This window comes from Balaenoptera musculus, chromosome 1, assembly GCF_009873245.2.
Source record: "Balaenoptera musculus isolate JJ_BM4_2016_0621 chromosome 1, mBalMus1.pri.v3, whole genome shotgun sequence".
NCBI classification, from domain to species: domain Eukaryota; kingdom Metazoa; phylum Chordata; class Mammalia; order Artiodactyla; family Balaenopteridae; genus Balaenoptera; species Balaenoptera musculus.
The window spans coordinates 127,552,892-127,571,084 of NC_045785.1; the positions used below are offsets into that span (position 1 = coordinate 127,552,892).

General features: G+C 39.7%; 1 protein-coding gene across 6 annotated transcripts in view; it reads left to right on the forward strand.

Moving 5' to 3' along the window:
- DNM3 (dynamin 3) overlaps positions 1–18,193 on the forward strand; it is a 571,218-nt gene that overhangs the window by 29,172 nt on the left and 523,853 nt on the right. The gene's annotated exons all lie outside the window — the stretch shown is intronic.

Genomic DNA, 18,193 nt, shown 5'->3' on the forward strand with positions numbered 1-18,193 from the left:
GTTTTTATTTCCATTTCTCTAGGAAGTGGGTCAAAAAGGATCTTGCTGTGATTTATGTCACAGAGTGTTTTGCCTATGTTTTCCTCTAAGAATTTGATAGTGTCTGGCCTTACATTTAGGTCTTTAATTCATTGAGTTTATTTTTGTGTATGGTGTTACGGAGTATTCTAATTTCATTCTTTTACATGTAGCTGTCCAGTTTTCCCAGTACCACTTATTGAAGAGGTTGTCTTTTCTCCATTGTATATTCTTGCCTCCTTTTTCAAAGATAAGGTGACTATATGTGCGTGGGTTTATCTCTGGGCTTTCTATCCTGTTCCATTGATCTATATTTCTGTTTTTGTGCCAGTACCATACTGTCTTGATTACTGTAGCTTTCTATATAGTCTGAAGTCAGGGAGCCTGATTCCTCAAGCTCCATATTTCTTTCTCAAATTTGCTTTGGCTATTTGGGATCTTTTGTGTTTCCATGCAAATTGTGAAATTTTTTGATCTAGTTCTTTGAAAAATGCCATTGGTAGTTTGATGGGGATTTCATTGAATCTGTAGATTGCTTTGGGTAGTACAGTCATTTTCACAATGTTGATTCTTCTAATCCAAGAACATGATATATCTCTCCATCTGTTTGTATCATCTTTAATTTCTTTCATCAGTGTCTTATAGTTTTCTGCATACAGGTCTTTTGTCTCCTTAGGTAAGTTTATTCCTAGGTATTTTATTCTATTTGCTGCAATGGTAAATGGAAGTGTTTCCTTAATTTCTCTTTCAGATTTTCCTCATTAGTGTATAGGAGTGCAAGAGATTTCTGTGCATTAATATTGTATCCTGCTACTTTACCAAATTCATTGATTAACTCCAGTAGTTTTCTGGTAGCATCTTTAGGATTCTCTATGTATATTATCATGTCATCTGCAAACAGTGATAGTTTTACTTCTTCTTTTCTGATTTGGATTCTTTTTATTTCTTTTTCTTCTCTGATTGCTTTGGCTGAAACTTCCAAAACTATGTTGAATAATAGTAGTGAGAGTGGACAGCCTTGTCTTGTTCCTGAGCTTAGTGGCAATGGTTTCAGTTTTTCACCATTGAGAATGATGTTGGCTGTGGGTTTGTCATATATGGCCTTTATTATGTTGAGGTAGGTTCCCTCTGTGCCTACTTTCTGGAGAGTTTTATCATAAATGGGTGTTGAATTTTCTCAAAAGCTCTTTCTGCATCTATTGAGATGAAAATATAGTCTTTCTCCTTCAATTTGTTAATATGGATTATCACATTGATTTGCATATATTGAAGAATCCTTGCATTCCTGGGATAAACCCCACTTGATCATGGTGTATGATCCTTTTAATGTGCTGTTGGATTATGTTTCCTAGTATTTTGTTGAGGATTTTTGCATCTATATTCATCAGTGATATTGGCCTGTAGTTTTCTTTATTTGTGACGTCTTTGTCTGGTTTTGGTGTCAGGGTGATGGCAGCCTCGTAGAATGAGTTTGGGAGTGTTCCTCCCTCTGCTATATTTTGGAAGAGTTTGAGAAGGATAGGTGTTAGCTCTTCTCTAAATGTTTGATAGAATTCTCCTGTGAAGCCATCTGGTCCTGGGCTTTTGTTTGTTGGAGGATTTTTAATCACAGTTTCAATTTCAGTGCTTGTGATTGGTCTGTTTATATTTCCTATTTCTTCCTCATTCAGTCTTGGAAGGTTGTGCTTTTCTAAGAATTTGTCCACTTCTTCCAGGTTGTCCGTTTTCTTGGCATAGAGTTGCTTGTAGTAATCTCTCATGATCCTTTGTATTTCTGCAGTGTCAGTTGTTACTTCTCATTTTTCATTTCTAGTTCTATTGATTTGACTCTTCTCCCTTTTTTTCTTGATGAGTCTGGCTAATGTTTTATCAATTTTGTTTATCTTCTCAAAGAACCAGCCCTTAGTTTTATTGATCTTTGCATTGTTTCCTTCGTTTCTTTTTCATTTATTTCTTATCTGATCTTTATTATTTCTTTCCTTCTGCTAACTTTTGGGTTTTTTTTGTTCTTCTTTCTCTAATTGCTTTAGGTGTCAGGTTAGGTTGTTTATTTGCGATTTTTCTTGTTTGTTGAGGTAGGATGGTGTTACTATAAACTTCCCTTTTAGAACTGCTTTTGCTGCATCCCATAGGTTATGGATTGTTGTGTTTTCATTGTCATTTGTTTCTAGGTAATTTTTGATTTCCTTTTAGATTTCTTCAGTGATCACTTGCTTATTTAGTAGTGTATGTTTAGCCTCCATGTGTTTGTATTTTTTACAGATTTTTTCCTGTAATTGATATCTAGTCTCATAGCGCTGCGGTCGGAAAAGATACTTGATATGATTTCAATTTCCTTAAATTTACCAATACTTGATTTATGACCCAAGATATGATCTATTCTGGAGAATGTTCCATGAGCACTTGAGAAGAAAGTGTATTCTATGGTTTTTGGATGGAATCTCCTTTAAATATCAATTAAGTCCATCTTCTTTAATGTGTCATTTAAAGCTTATGTTTCCTTATTTATTTTCATTTTGGATGATCTGTCCATTGGTGAAAGTGAGGTGTTAAAGTCCCCTACTATGATTGTGTTACTGTCTATTTCCCCTTTTGTGGCTGTTAGCATTTGCCTTATGTATTGAGGTGCTCCTATGTTGGGTGCATAAATAATTACAATTGTTATACCTTCTTCTTGGATTGATCCCTTGATCATTATGTAGTGTCCTTCTTTGTCTTGTAATCGTTTTTATTTTAAAGTCTATTTTGTCTGTTATGAGAATTGTTACTTCAGCTTTCTTTTGATTTCCATTTGCATGGAATATCTTTTTCCATCCCCTCACTTTCGGTCTGTATGTGTCCCTAGGTCTGAAGTGGGTCTCTTGTAGACAGCATATATACAGGTCTTGTTTTTGTATCCATTCAGCTGGTCTATGCCTTTTGGTTGGAGCATTTAATCTGTTTACATATAAGGTAATTATCAATATGTATGTTCCTATGACCATTTTCTCAATTGTTTTGGGTTTGTTATTGTAGGTCTTTTCCTTCTCTTGTGTTTCCTGCCTAGAGAAGTTCCTTTAGCATTTGTTGTAAAGCTGGTTTGGTGGTAGTAAATTCTCTTAGCTTTTGCTTGTCTGTAAATGTTTTAATTTCTCTGTCAAAGCTGAATGAGATCCTTGCTGGGTAGAGTAATCTTGGTTGTAGGTTTTTCCCTTTCATCACTTTAAATATGTCCTGCCACTCCCTTCTGGCTTGCAGAGTTTCTGCTGAAAGATCAGCTGTTAACCTTATGGGGATTCCCTTGTATGTCATTTGTTGCTCTTCCCTTGCTGCTTTTAGTATTTTTTCTTTGTATTTAATTTTTGATAGTTTGATTAATATTTGTCTTGGCTTGTTTCTCCTTGGATTTATCCTGTATGGGACTCTCTGTGCTTCCTGGACTTGATTGACTATTTCCTTTCCCATATTAGGGAAGTTTTCAACTATAATGTCTTCAAATATTTTCTCAGTCCCTTTCTTTTTCTCTTCTTCTTCTGGGACCCCTAAAATTTGAATGTTGGTGCATTTTATGTTGTCCCAGAGGTCTCTGAGACTGTCCTCAATTCTTTTCATTCTTTATTGTTTATTTTCCTCTGCGGTAGTTATTTCCACTATTTTATCTTCTAGGTCTCTTATCCCTTTCTCTGCATCAGTTATTCTGCTATTGATTCCTTCTAGAGAATTTTAAATTTCATTTATTGTGTGTTCATCTTTGTTTATTTGCTCTTTAGTTCTTCTAGGTCCCTGTTAAATGTTTCTTGTATTTTCTCCATTCTATTTCCAAGATTTTGGATCATCTTTACTATCATTACTCTGAATTCTTTTTCAGGTAGACTGCCTATTTCCTCTTCATCTTTGGTCTAGTGGGTTTTTACCTTGCTCCTTCATCTGCTGTGTATTTCTCTGTTCTTCTCATTTTGCTTAACTTACTGTGTTTGAGGTCTCCTTTTTTGCAGGCTGTAGGTTCGTAGTTCCCATTGTTTTTGGTGTTTTCCCCCAATGGGTAAGGTTTGTTCAGTGGGTTGTGTAGGCTTCCTGGTGGAGGGGAGTGGTGCCTGTGTTCTGGTGGATGAGGTTGAATCTTGTCCTTCTGGTGGGCAGTACTGCATCCAGTGATGTGTTTTGGTCTGTCTGTGAACTTATGATTTTAGGCAGCCTCTCTGCTAATGGGTGGGGTTGTGTTTCCGTCTTGCTAGTTTTTTGGCATAGAGTATCCAGCACTGTAGCTTGCTGGTCGTTGAGTGGAGCTGGATCTTAGGGTTGAGATGGAGATCTCTGGGAGAGCTTTTGCCGTTTGATATTACCTGGGGCTGGGAGGTTTCTGGTGGACCAATGTCCTGAACTCGGCCCTCCCACCTCAGAAGCTCAGGCCTGACACCTGGCCGGAGCACCAAGACCCTGACAGCCACACGACTCAGAAGAAAAGGGAGAAAAAAGAAAGAAAGAAAGAGAGAGAAAGAGAGAGAGAGGGAGAGAAAGGAAGGAAGGAAGGAAGGAAGGAAGAAAGAGAGGAAGAAAGGAAATAAAATAATGTTATCAAAATTAAAAAAATATTATTAAAAATAAAAAAAGTAAAAAGTAATATAAAAAGAAAGAAAGAAGAGAGAAACCAAACCAAAACACAAATCCACAAATGATAACAAGTGCCAAAAAGTATACCAAAAAAACAAACAAAACAAACAAAACAAAAAGCAGGACAGACAGAATCCTAGGACAAATGGTAAAAGCAAAGCTATACTGACAAAATCACACAGAGAGGCCTACACATACAGTCAGAAAAAAGAGAATAAGGAAAAAAGAATATATCTATATATAAAAAAAAAGGAAGAGAGCAACCAAATCAATAAACACATCTACCAATGATAATAAGCTCTAAATACTAAACTAAGATAAACATAAAACCAGAAACCAATTAGATGCAGAAAGCAAACCCCAAGTCTACAGTTGCTCCCAAAGTCCACTGCCTCAATTTTGGGATGATTCATTTTTCAGGTATTCCAGAGATGCAGGGTACATCAAGTTGATCGTGGAGATTTAATCTGCTGCTCCTGAGGCTGCTGGGAGACATTTCCCTTTCTCTTCTTTGTTCGCACAGCTCCTGGGGCTCACCTTTGGATTTGGCCCCGCCTCTGCATGTAGGTCGCCTGAGGGTGTCTGTTCCCTGCCCAGACAGGACAGGGTTAAAGGAGAAGCTGATTAGGGAGCTCTGGCTCACTCAGGCCAAGGGTAGGGAGGGGTACGGAATGTGAGGCGAGCCTGTGGCAGCAGAGGCCAGCATGACTTTGCAGTAGCCTTGAGGTACGCCATGTGTTCTCCCGGAGAAGTTGTCCCTGGATAACAGGACCCTGGCAGTGGCAGGCTGCATAGGCTTCCAGGACGGGAGGTGTGAATAGTGACCTGTGCTTGCACACAGGCTTCTTGGTGGCTGCAGCAGCATCCTTAGCGTTTCATGCCCGTCTCTGGTGTCTGCGCTGATATCTGTGCTGATGGCCGTGGCTCATGCCCATCTCTGGAGCTTGTTTAGGCGGTGCTCTGAATCCCCTCTCCTCATGCACCCGGAAACAATGGTCTCTTGCCACTTAGGCAGTTCCAGACTTTTTCCTGGACTTCCTCCCAGCTAGCTGTGGCGCACTAGCCCCCTTCAGGCTGTGTTCACAGAGCCAACCCCAGGCCTCTCCCTGAGATCTGACCTCAGAAGCCTGAGCCTCAGCTCCCAGCCCCCACCTGCCCTGGTGGGTGAGCAGACAAGCCTCTCAGGCTGGTGAGTGCTGGTCGGCACTGATCCTCTGTGTGGGAATCTCTCCGCTTTGCCCTCTGCACCCCTGTTGCTGCGCTCTCCTCCGTGGCTCTGAAGCTTCCCCCCTGTCTCCGCCAGTGAAGGGTCTTCCTAGTGTGGGGAAACTTTTCCTCCTTCAGAGTTCCCTCCCAGAAGTGCAGGTCTCATCCATATTCTTTTGTCTCTGTTTTTCCTTTTTTCTTTTGCCCTACCCATGTACGTGGGGAGTTTCTTGATTTGGGGGCAGTCTGAGGTCTTCTGCAAGCTTTCAGTAGGTGTTCTGTAGGAGTTGTTCCACATGTAGATGTATTTTTGATGTATTTGTGGGCAGGAAGGTGATCTCCACGTCTTACTCCTCCACCATCTTGAACGTCCCCTCTCTCCCCCTTTCTTTTTTTTTCTTCCTTCCTTTCCCTCCCTCCCTCCCTCCCTCCCTCCCTCCCTTCCTTCCTTCCTTCCTTCCTTCCTTCCTTCCTTCCTTCCTTCCTTCCTTCCTTCCTTCCTTCCTTCCTTCCTTCCTTCCTTCCCTCCCTCCCTTTCTCCCTTCTTTCTTTCCTTCCTCCACCCCTCCTTGCCTCCCTATTCCTTATCACTCCTTGTCCAAATCTGGCATACTATTTCTGTCTTTTTTGGTGTAGTTCAAATGCCACCTAGTATGAAGCCCTCCTTGATAACCCCAGCCACATACCATCTCTTCTCTTCTTTCTAATGTAGCCCCTGGGCCTTTCTTAGGCCCTCCTGTATGCTGTATGGCTCTGGGATTATTCCCATGTGTGACTTTTTCTTCTTCTAGCCTTAAACTCCATGGGGGCTAGAATAATCATTTAATTCCCATAGCAAACACCTGACACTTCACATCTTTGTAGAACAAATGGCCTTTGTTGACTGTAATTGAGAAGGAGTGTAAAAAACTTTGTGTCACTCTTGTTACTAAAATACTATGTTTCTGAATGAAAGATTATTATTAAGATTGTATAATGGTAGTTCTTAATAGAAATACTTGTGGCTTTATATTATTTTTGCTGTTTGGGGTATTTCCTTTTATCTTTTCCAGGATTTCATTTGGAAAGTTAATGTTGTTTCAGGTTGTTAGCTAAGTTACAGAAATAAATATTCATCTTATTCTAGAATATTGGGATTCTGAATATGTGTGATACTTGTTTTCCATTTTATAGTTATGGAAAGTAAGATTTTCATTTGTGGACCCACATTATTTTTTCTGCTTATAGACTTTAATGATTCAAAGAAGAGTCTAGTACGAAATTGGAAAAAGTTAATGTTGAAAACCTAAATCACAGAACTTTGTTTTGCTTCTGGATAGGCCCTGCAATCATAGAAATAAAATAAGCATAATTTTAGTCACCCAACTCTTGCCTGTAACGCAGGCAAGGTTTTCTTTAGGTGTATTCCTGAAACACCATATGTAAAATACATTTTGCTAAATGGTATATTTTAACTTATATTTTAAACTCAAAGATTTTATGTCTATTAGACAGTTGTAACTAGAATCATTTTTATAAAGCAAAGACTGTTTTAAAGCAAAGAATTATAATTAATCTTATAAACAAGTTTGCTTGTTTGTAAGTTGAACTTACCCAAGGTGAAGATTCCATTCATCTTAGCCTTTTCTTTACAATAAATCTTTCTTGCTGAATATATTGCCACATAGTGAAATTGGGCTACCTTGAGTTTCACTTCAGTCTCCTTTCCATTTACATCCTCTATAGAGATACTAATCAGTGAAATAGTTAAAAGATGATGCTAACAGTAAAAGGAAGCAATAAAGGACACGGGCAGTCCATAAACTAAACAATCAAGTTTCTAAAAAAAAATGAAGTGAGGTTATATTGCCTAACAGCATTATTGCCTTGATTTTCTCACTTGCAGTGGAAATTAAAGAGTCTCTGACTTTGATTTTCTCCACTCCCTGCTGCATTGCCACCCCAGTGACATGTTCTCATTAACCCAGTTTCTTGACCTTTAGCTACTGCACTGAAGAATTCAAATTCGCAAGAATTGAATTGCCTCATTCATATCTGCAAGGTTCGAATCATGGTTAAGTTTTAGGCGGGGTGTCTGATGAACAGGCTGCAAGTGAGAGTGGGTGTTCTTTAGTGAGGATCTGTACTTACTAAGCTGTATTGTTTCATTCACTCATTTGCTCATTTAGCTTTTCCGTAGCACTAAGGACAGTGATTCTCAGTGTAGTGATTGTGACACATCATGCTATCTCTGGCTGACTAATGAGGTTCTGAGACAATTTAAAAATAGATTTTTCACTTAAAAATATGCCACATGAAGTTATTAAGAAGAATGAAGGAGTAGGTATTGAAGATAAGATGTCCAACAACTCCTACAAAGAAGGATTACTAACCGTTTGCCTAAGCTTTAATGAATTTTTTTCTTTCGCTTTTCACATAGATTAAACAAAAGAGTGTGAGAACTTTTCTCCCTCATACTTTCTTGGGAATAGGGACCTTGTTCCCTATTCTGCTGAATCCTTCATTGTCAATTAATAAAATGCTTTGCACAACTTGAATAATCAGGAAATATTAATTTAAAATTCCTTTACTTTTTTTGGTAGTTGGGAAAAACTCAAATCTGTTGGCAAGTTGATAGGACTGTGGGAATTTATTTATGAAAAATGCTTGCAACTGAAGCGGACTTCTCTCCTATACTAAACGTGCTTCTGGTAAAAGGATCTGCTGAACCACCCGTTTCTCCCATGAACTGGAGAAGAGACTTGTGTTAAGTGACAGAGGTGAAAGTAAGCACCATTTATTCCACTGCTTTTCTGCATAGGTGTGAACCCAGACTGGACAATTCATCATCCAGGGGAGAGCCAGGTGGCCATGGCTTTATTTCTTTTATATTATAGTTTTGCATGGAAAGGCATGTCATTAGTACTTCAGGGGAAGAAGAGTATTGCATTGATCCCTAGAGGTACTTGGTACTGTTGGGACCTTTCATCAAGCAGATTCTGTCTACCTCAGTGAGTGTATTTCTGACCTTTGAGGTCAAGTTCTTTTTTTTTTTTTTAATGGAAAAAACATTAATATGTGGAAAAACAGAAATAACCTGAGGAAATTATCCATCTGATCAGATCGTCTGTCATTCTGGGAAATTTTACTATTACGACCTTTATAGAAATTTGCTAAGATTTTAACATGGATCCGCCTATATTTTCTGTCAGAGTGTTTCTAGTTGTACAATAAAGTAAATAGATTTCATGCTAATACATTTAATTTTATCTGTAACATTCTCATAATTCAATCTGCTGCCCCCAAATCAAAACTAATGTACTTTTGGCTTATCTACTAGTTTGAATCACCTGTATCATTCTGCCCATACTCAGTTGCTAACATGTATTCAGGGTCTGATGTATGAAAGGCACCGTTTTAGTTGTTCAAAGAAGCAAGGGTTGGAAGTAGTTAGAAAGTCCTTTCTTTACTACAGTTTTCAAACATCAAATCATAATGAGTTTGAATGAAAAATGACTCACTGTGTTGAGTAGCTGTGTTTTTAAAATCTAGGGTTTTTTTTGTTGTTGTTGTTACTGCTCAGAGAAGAGAATGAAGAATTATATGATGTATGCAATTAGTGCTGTCTGCTTTAGATTACTTTGGATATTTGAAAGCATGAAAGTGTTCAGACCGGTGAATGTTGCAGTTGCAGGTAATGGAAACCACTCTAGCTATATAAGCAAAAAAAAAAAAAAAAAAAAAAAAAAAAAAATCTGCCAAGGGAATTGCTACCTTTAATAAGTTTAGGAAGCTGGGGACACAGGAAGTCTCTATGCCAACTTCTGGTTTGACCACTTTAGTCACAACCAAGAGTCACGAAGCACCTGTTGTCTTCTGGGACATTCTACCTTAGCTGTGATTCACAATCAGATTGCTGCCTGAACTGTTAGCTTCAAAGCTGTCTGCTGTCTGCTAGATCTATACCAGCAAAAAAACACCTTGAGTGTTGCTTCTCTCCCACTTAACTTGATTCTGAATTCAGGTCTTACGGAAGTGCATCTAATGGTGAAACCTAAATTGCATTGAGAATGCTAGTTACAAGGGATTCTGGAAAACAAAAACTTTGGCATTTTAGCTTCTGCGATATAGGAAGGCAGAGAAGGAGACTGGAACAGAAGTTGAGCTAGCTGGTTGCTGTCTCTACCACAAATGCTCTTGTGTTATTCCCTGTGACTTCTAGAAAATAATCTTAAATTTAGAATTTGACTGATTAAATAAGGGAAACGATTGTCAGATATAGACCTTGTATTTTGTGTTTAGGTCTTCATGTCGATTTTTTAAATAGATTTTTTGTTTTTATAATCTAAGTCTTCAGAAGAGTATCTAGTAATCAGCAGTTACATGGTCAGATGTGTCAGCTGTAATCATTCAAATATCTATAGGTGTAGTTATAGTTTGTATTCCATATGTCTTCTCTTTAGAACTTGGCTATTTTTTGAAATTGAACTTTTCCCACTGGTGCTCATGCTAGTGCATTTAATTGAGATTATTTTTTGCCATAGAGAGCATTAAGTAGAGCAAATGGAGCATAAACAGTGTTAGTTTACTAACTTCTTTAATTTTGTGATCATGATATTGAATATACATTAAGTATAGTGTAGAATATACTTAAGATAGAGCTCCTTCTTTCAGGAACTTAACATTTAAGGACATGGACAACGTATAATGCTTTTTAACCTGAAAATTCTTCTTTCCAGTTTTGTCTTTTCACATAGAACTAAGCAGAGGGACTGAGGGGGTGTGGTTTTCAGCTGTATTTGGGAATATTTACATGACTGGTAAATTTTCAGATGAGATAATAGGAGATTCCAGGCAGAGGGCCAGGCCGAGCCAGAAGTGGCACCATAGAGCCAGGCAGGGCCTGAAAGAGCTGGAGAGTCTGGATGAAGGCCATGGGTGAACTATTATTCTGCGTATGTCGTTGAAATGGCAGCATTCTCCATACAGTATAGATATGCAAATACCAGCACCCAGAGAGCCCCACTTTGATGTGTTGCCAAGCTCCTTTGGCCTCTAGTGGGTGCTGAGTGGGAGAGATTCCAGCCTCAGTCAAAACATCTGTTAGGAGAACAACAGGATTAATTTCGGAATTTGTCCATCTCCTACCTCAGTTTCTCCAAGGAGACAGTTTTTTATTTGACCTGAATGTTACATAATGTTTTAGGAACCAAATCTTAGAATTTTCTATGAAACAATAAATTTGCAATACCAATCAAATATTATTTCTCTTTAAATAGATTTTTTTCCAGGTCTAGAATTATTATTTTTGACTTTATTTTGAAATAATTTCAAACATAGAAAAATTGCAAGAATAATATAAAAAACTCCTGCATACCCTTCACCCAGATTGACCAATTTTTAATGTTTTGCACACACACACATACGTCTGTGTGTGTGTGTGTGTGTGTATGTCTTGTCCTGTACCATTTGAGAGTTAGTGGAGATATCATGCCCCTTTACTCCTAAACACTTATGTGTATATTGCCTACGAACAAGGACATTCTCTTATATAACCACGTGGATATATAGTCCCTATTCAAAATTTATCAACTGTCCCAATAATATTCTTTAGATCAGCGGTCCCTAACCTTTTTGGCACCAGGGACCGGTTTCGTGGAAGATAATTTTTACACAGACTGGGGTGGGGGATGGTTTCGGGATGATTCAAGTGCATTACATTTATTGTGCACTTTATTTCCATTATTATTACATTATAATATATAATGAAATAATTCTACACCTCACCATAATGCAGAATCTGTGGGAGCCCTGAGCTTGTTTTCCTGCAACTAGATGGTCCCATCTGGGGCTGATTGATGGGAGACAGTGGCACCCGAGGTGTGTTGCTTAGGTCCAGTCTATTCCGTCATCTTGTTTTGGTGGCTGTCACTGCAGAAAACCCTGCTTCACAAAGATAGGATGTTGGAAATGGAAGCAGGCTTTTCAGTGCTTTTGTGGTAATCTCAGGATATCCTGCCTTGACTTTAATCCAGAACATATGGAGATTTGAAGTTGTCTCAAACATACATTTAAGGCCACCGTCATTTGCGATCTCAAGCAGTTGATCCTCTTCTAGCACAGACAAAGTCGATTCACCTGGCTTATTCACAAATGGGTCACGGATCCATTCCTTCCCAGTTTTGGGGTCTTTTGTGGTTGGGAAGTAATGCTCAAACTCTTTTGAAAGCTGAGATAGGTGATCGTGCACCAGGTGGGAGAAAGAAGGCCCTGGCTCAGTCTCTTTCAAAATCTCTGCCAATGTTTGAAACATGTCAGAAATCCCAATGTTCCCTCATCACCCCCATAATTCCAGTTTGGCTTTGAATGCAGCCACATTATCTGCCGACTTGAACACAGTTGTCGTTCTCCCCTGAAGTGACAGATTGAGTTTGTTGAGCAGGTTGAATATATCACACAAGTAAGCAAGTTTTGTGACCTATTCTGTGTCACTGAAATGTGCTGCCAGTGGTGACTGTTTTTCTAAAAGAAATCTCTGGAGCGGCTCTTGTAACTCAAAAACTCTGGCCAGTGATCTACCTTTAGAAAGACATCTCACTTCTGTGCATAAGAGAAGAAGTGCGTGCTCTGTGTCCATGAAGAGCTGCACGAACAGACTTTAGTTAAAGGGATGTACTTTAATGTGGTTGGTAATTTTAATCATGTCCTGCAAAACACTGTTAAGTTCAGGTGACATTTTTCAGCTAGCCAGCATTTCTTTATGGATGACACAGTGCGTAGAAGCGACCTCTTTGACCCAAGTAGTGAAACCAGAAAGCCATCCAGTCATGGCAGCTGCTCTGTCCATGCATATACGACACAAAGTGACCAATTCAGTTTTCCTGATAAGTAATCATTCAAAGACTTGAATAGTTCTGCAGTTGTGGTGTTGGTTGGCAACAAAAGTGCACATAACATATCCTCATGCGCATCCTGAAAAATTTATCGCACAGAAACAAGCATTGTTGCCTTGCTGTCAACATCAGTAGACTCATCAACCTGGATTGCGTACCACGGTGACTCATTAATCCTCTCTAACAATTGTGCCTCAATATCCTCTGCTATTTCATCAATTCTCCTAGTTATGGTGCTAGCAGAAAGAGGAACACGTACCACCTTTGAACTGCAGCCTCTCCTAAAAGTTCACGATAACTATCCTTAATAGCAGGCAGGATCAACTCTTCGCCAATAGTAAAGGGCTTCTTACCTTTAACAATGCAGGTAGCCACTAAGAATGATACTCTCAGTGCAGACACATTTGATGAAATGGTAGCCTTCAATAATTGATTCTGTTCTTCGTGTTCACATTGTTTTCTTTTGAAAAACTCCAAAGGCTTGTCTTTTATTTTTATTTATTTATTTATTTTATTTTTAAATTTTTTTAATTTTTATTTATTTATTTATTTACTTACTTATGGCTGTGTTGGGTCTTTGTCTCTGCGCGAGGGCTTTCTCCAGCTGTGGCAAGCGGGGGCCACTCTTCGTCGCGGTGCGCGGGCCTCTCACTATCGTGGCCTCTCTTGCTGCGGAGCACAGGCTCCAGACGCGCAGGCTCAGTAATTGTGGTTCACGGGACCAGTTGCTCCGTGGCATGTGGGATCTTCCCAGACCAGGGCTCGAGCCCGTGTCCCCTGCATTGGCAGGCAGATTCGCAACCACTGCGCCACCAGGGAAGCCCCTCAAAGGCTTGTCTTTTAATGCAGGATGCTTGGTCTCCATGTGGTGAAGCAGTTTTTTTTATTTTTATTTTTTATTATTTTTTTATTTTATTTTATTTTATTTTTTTTAAGAAATTCACGTTCTTTCTTTCTTTCTTTCTTTCTTTCTTTATTTATTTATGACTGTGTTGGGTCTTAGTTTCTGTGTGAGGGCTTTCTCTAGTTGTGGCAAGTGGGGACCACTCTTCATCGCGGTGCGCGGGCCTCTCACCATCGCGGCCTCTCTTGTTGCGGAGCACAGGCTCCAGACACGCAGGCTCAGTAATTGTGGCTCACGGGCCCAGTTGCTCCGTGGCACGTGGGATCTTCCCAGACCAGGGCTCGAACCCGTGTCCCCTGCATTGGCAGGCAGATTCTCAACCACTGCGCCACCAGGGAAGCCCAGTGGTGAAGCAGTTTTGAAGGTTTCATGGCTTCCTTGGATAGCCGGTCTCCACATATTGTATAAAGTGGGCTTGGAGAATGTGAATCACCTGTTGCAATGAACCCTTAATTTAAGTAGGACTCTTGGTATTCTCTTTTAAATGCAGCTTTCTTTCTGTTGGCAGTCTTAGAGTCTTTTGCTGTCTCATCATTGGGTCTGTCCCCCTTTTCGAAGAAACTTTCCAGTGACGTTTGTTTTTTACTCATTTTGGCTAGGGTTAGCTTGTGGGCTTACCAAAACTGTGATTGAGACAAGTGCACAGTATGGGAGAGAGGCGCAGACAGAGGTGGTAAATAAAATAATGGGTGAAAATATAAAATAAAATAAAATAATGGGCGGGGCACGTGCAGACTAAAATAAGGGTTGGATTCTGGCTTAAAGCCTGCCACCAGATGCAGCTGTACAATTGAAGTACATCAACTCACTTGCCACTATAAAGCCTGCCACCAAAATGCAGCTTAATTGTCACTTGCCTCTCACAGGTAGGGTTTTGATATGAGTCTGCAAGCAATTGATTTATTATGGTCTCTGGGCAGTCAGACCTCTCTGCTAATGATAATCTGTATTTGCAGCCACTCCCCAGTGCTAGCATCATCGCCTCAGCTCCACCTCAGATCATCAGGCATTAGATTCTCATAAGCAGAGCGCAACCTAGATCCCTCGCTGCGCAGTTCACCGTAGGGTTCGCGCTCCTATGAGAATCTAATGCCGCCGCTGATCTGACAGGAGGTGGAGCTCAGGGGTAATGCAAGTGATGGGGAGCAGCTGTAAATACAGATGAAGCTTCACTTGCTTACCCGCCGCTCACCTCCTGCTGTGTGGTCCGGTTCCTAACAGGCCACGGACTGGTACCGGTCCATGGCCCGGGGGTTGGGAACCCTGCTTTAGAGCGTATTTCCCCTTGACCAAGTATCCAAGTCAAGATCACATACTGCATTTAGTTGTCATGTCTTTCTAATCTCCTTTAATCTGGAACATTTCCCTAGCCTTTCCTTTTCTTTCATGACACATATTGCTGAAGAGTATAAGCCAGTTGTCTTATAGACTAACCATTAATTTTGGTTTGTATGATTCAGTTTTTAAAAAATAAATGACTTTATATTTTAATTTGAAAAACATAGAAATATATGAGAAAGAAAACATTCACCTATGATCCTGCTATCCAAGGATACAGTTGACATTGACATATTTCCTTTCTTCCCCTATGAATATATTTTTCTACGTTATTGAGATCATTCTGTATATGTGATTTTTGTAGCTGATTTTATGAGAATTTTCCACCTTATTAAATGCTCATTGAAAGCATAATTTTAGTAGCTTCCTTGTATTCCTTATTACAGATACACTAACATATATTTAAATATTCTTTTATTGTTGGACATTTAAATTGTTTCAGAAGCTCAGGGCATTCCCAGTCTGACTTTTGAGTAAGGTTTGCTTTCTCCCAATGTGCCAATGTACCTGTCTGTTCAGAGTGTCACACCATCTGCAGTGACAGTGTATTGTCATTTTCTCAGTCTGCCTGTTGGGAGATCACAGGGAGTTGAATATAGCTGAGTCAAACAAATGTTCAACTTGGATGCATCTTCAAGGTCTTGTCTTATTCCAGTCCTGAAGAAGCTTCTTGGGCTCTGAGAGACAGAGCTTCTGGCTAAAAGAAGACTCCAGTTTTTCAGTGGAAACAGCAGCCCATGGATTCCAGTTTGGTTCTGGTGTTCCCTTTGGGGATTTGTATCAACGATGAAAGAAGCAGAGGTTGGCTGAGTCTGTCACCTCCTGAAACGTTTTTTTTTTTTTCTTCAGAATAAAGAATATGCATCATCTCTTCTGTGATTCTTTTCTTGACGCTCCTGTCCAGCCTTCCACACTGGACCCAGCAGGGTTAATCACCCTCACCTCTGAGTTATCCATGAATCTTGTCCTTAGGTCTGTTACTGTAGCCCTCATACTGTATTGTGTACAAGACTGGCTTCCCCACAGAGCTTTGAGTTTTTTATCAGTTAGACTTTGCCCTGCAATGAACTACCCTAAAACTTAGTGGCTTAGAACAGCAGCCATTAATGTAGCTCATGATTCTGTGGAATCAGCAGTCTGGGCTGTGCTCAGCAGGGCTCAGCTGATTTTTGCTAGGATGGACTCTTATGGATGGCCACTGGTTCAGCTGGGGGCTGGCTGATTGCTGACTGGAGCACCTCAGTTATTCTCTTGGGGTTTCTCATTCTTAAACAAGCTACTTGGGCTTGTTGACTCATGGCCACAGGGTTCCCAAGAGCATTAAGAGGGCAAACCCTGAGGTGCAAGAACTTTTCAAATTTCTGCTTCTGGTACATTTGCTACTGTCCCATTGTCCAAAGCAAGTCATATGGCTGACCCCAGAGTGACTATGGGAGGGCGCTATAAAAGGGTGTAGATATGTCAACAAATGGGGCCATTTCTGCAGTCAATCCACTACAAGTTCCTTGATGTCAGGGTTGAATTTACACATCTTTCTACGCTTAGCTTCTATCATGTGTTTGGCACAAGTTAGGTGCTTGGGAAATGTTGAACTGATCTGTATAGTTACCTGACTCCTTTAGCATCTCCCCAAATTCTAGGGTACAGTGAGAGCATTAAGGCAATGCTCTGGGGTGCCAAGCTTTAGGAGATTCTGCTTCCGGCTATTGATCAGTTAGTTGATAAGGAAAGTCTAAGGAGAGAAGATGGGTAAACACTTGGTATTTTTTTAAAAAATCAGATTTTTAGTGGAATCCTAATAACCTTCTTTATCTCCTACACAAAACATGCATACTCTTATAGTTATCTTGTACCCTTATCTTACTTAAAAGAATGCCCTTGATGTTCATTTTAATCTGATTATATTCTGTAAAACTATTAGGGAGAGAGCATACAGCTGTGTTTAGACCGTATCCTCTAGAGTCAAGGCCTCTGAAGAATCCTTGAAATTTCAAATAACTAGGAAGAGTACCTCCCTTAGTTATATGCAATGGGGACCTCTGTCATAGCCCTCAAACTTTAGAGGGTCTTACTGTCTTTCCTCTGGCTTTATGGGGCTAGGAGTTGGAGGGGTCAAGGATGTGCCAGGGGGGCACATGCTCACCTAGAGATTGTACCCTTCCTCCTTCTAAATTATGTTCCAGGTAACTCAGACTCCAAAATTTTCTGCCTAAATGGCCTTAAGTTGCTTTCAGGACCTGTGTGGGCCTCTTTGCTTTTCTCCTAAAGGCACACCACACCAATGTGTTCCCCTTAGGTGCAAGAGATGTCCAAGGAGTAGCATTTGCACAGCGGGAGTTAGGGAGAAGATGGATCTTGGACTTTGGGTTGGGGTACCCATAACCTTGCTTTGGAGGATTCTGAGGGTGTGGGTTGGAACTGGGAGTATGATGAGATGTTGACAGGCCCTAGGCTAGGGGCCACTTTGCCTTGGACTGCAAAGGTTGTGGGTTGTCTGATCAGGAATCTTGAAAGGCTGTTTGTTGACAGTAGTGGAATATTCCAGGGGAGCAAGAGCTGGACTGGTCTCTTTGGTTTGTTTGTTTTTTTGTTTTAATTGAAGTATAGTTGATGTACTATATTATATATTAGCGGTGTACAATATAGTGATTCATAATTTTTAAAGGTTATATTCTATTTACAGTTATTATAAAATATTGACTATATTCCCTGTGTTGTATAATATATCCTTATTACAACTTATTTTATACATAGTAGTTTGTACCTCTTAATCCCTTACCCCTATATAGCCCCTCCCCCCTTCCCTCTCCCCACTGGTAACCACTAGTTTGTTTTCTATATCTGTTATTTGGCTTTTTTTTTTTTTTTTAATATTCATTAGTTTGTTATATTTTTTAGATTCCACATGTAAGTGATATCATAGAGTATTTGCCTTTCTGTGACTTATTTCATTTAGCATAATGTCCTCCTAGTCCATCCATGTTGCTGGAAATGGCAAAATTTCATTGTTTTTTATGGCTGAGTAGTATTCCACCTGTTCTTTATCCATTCATCTGTTGATGGACACTTAGGTTGCTTTCATATCTTGGCAATTGTAAATAGTGCTACTATGACATCAGGGTGCATGTATCTTTTCAAATTGGTGTTTTCTTTTTTTTTTTTTTTCTTTAGGATGCATACCCAGGAGTGGAATTGCTGGGTCAAATAACAGTTCTATTTTTAGTTTATTAAGAAACCTCCATACTGTTTTCCACAGTGGCTGCAT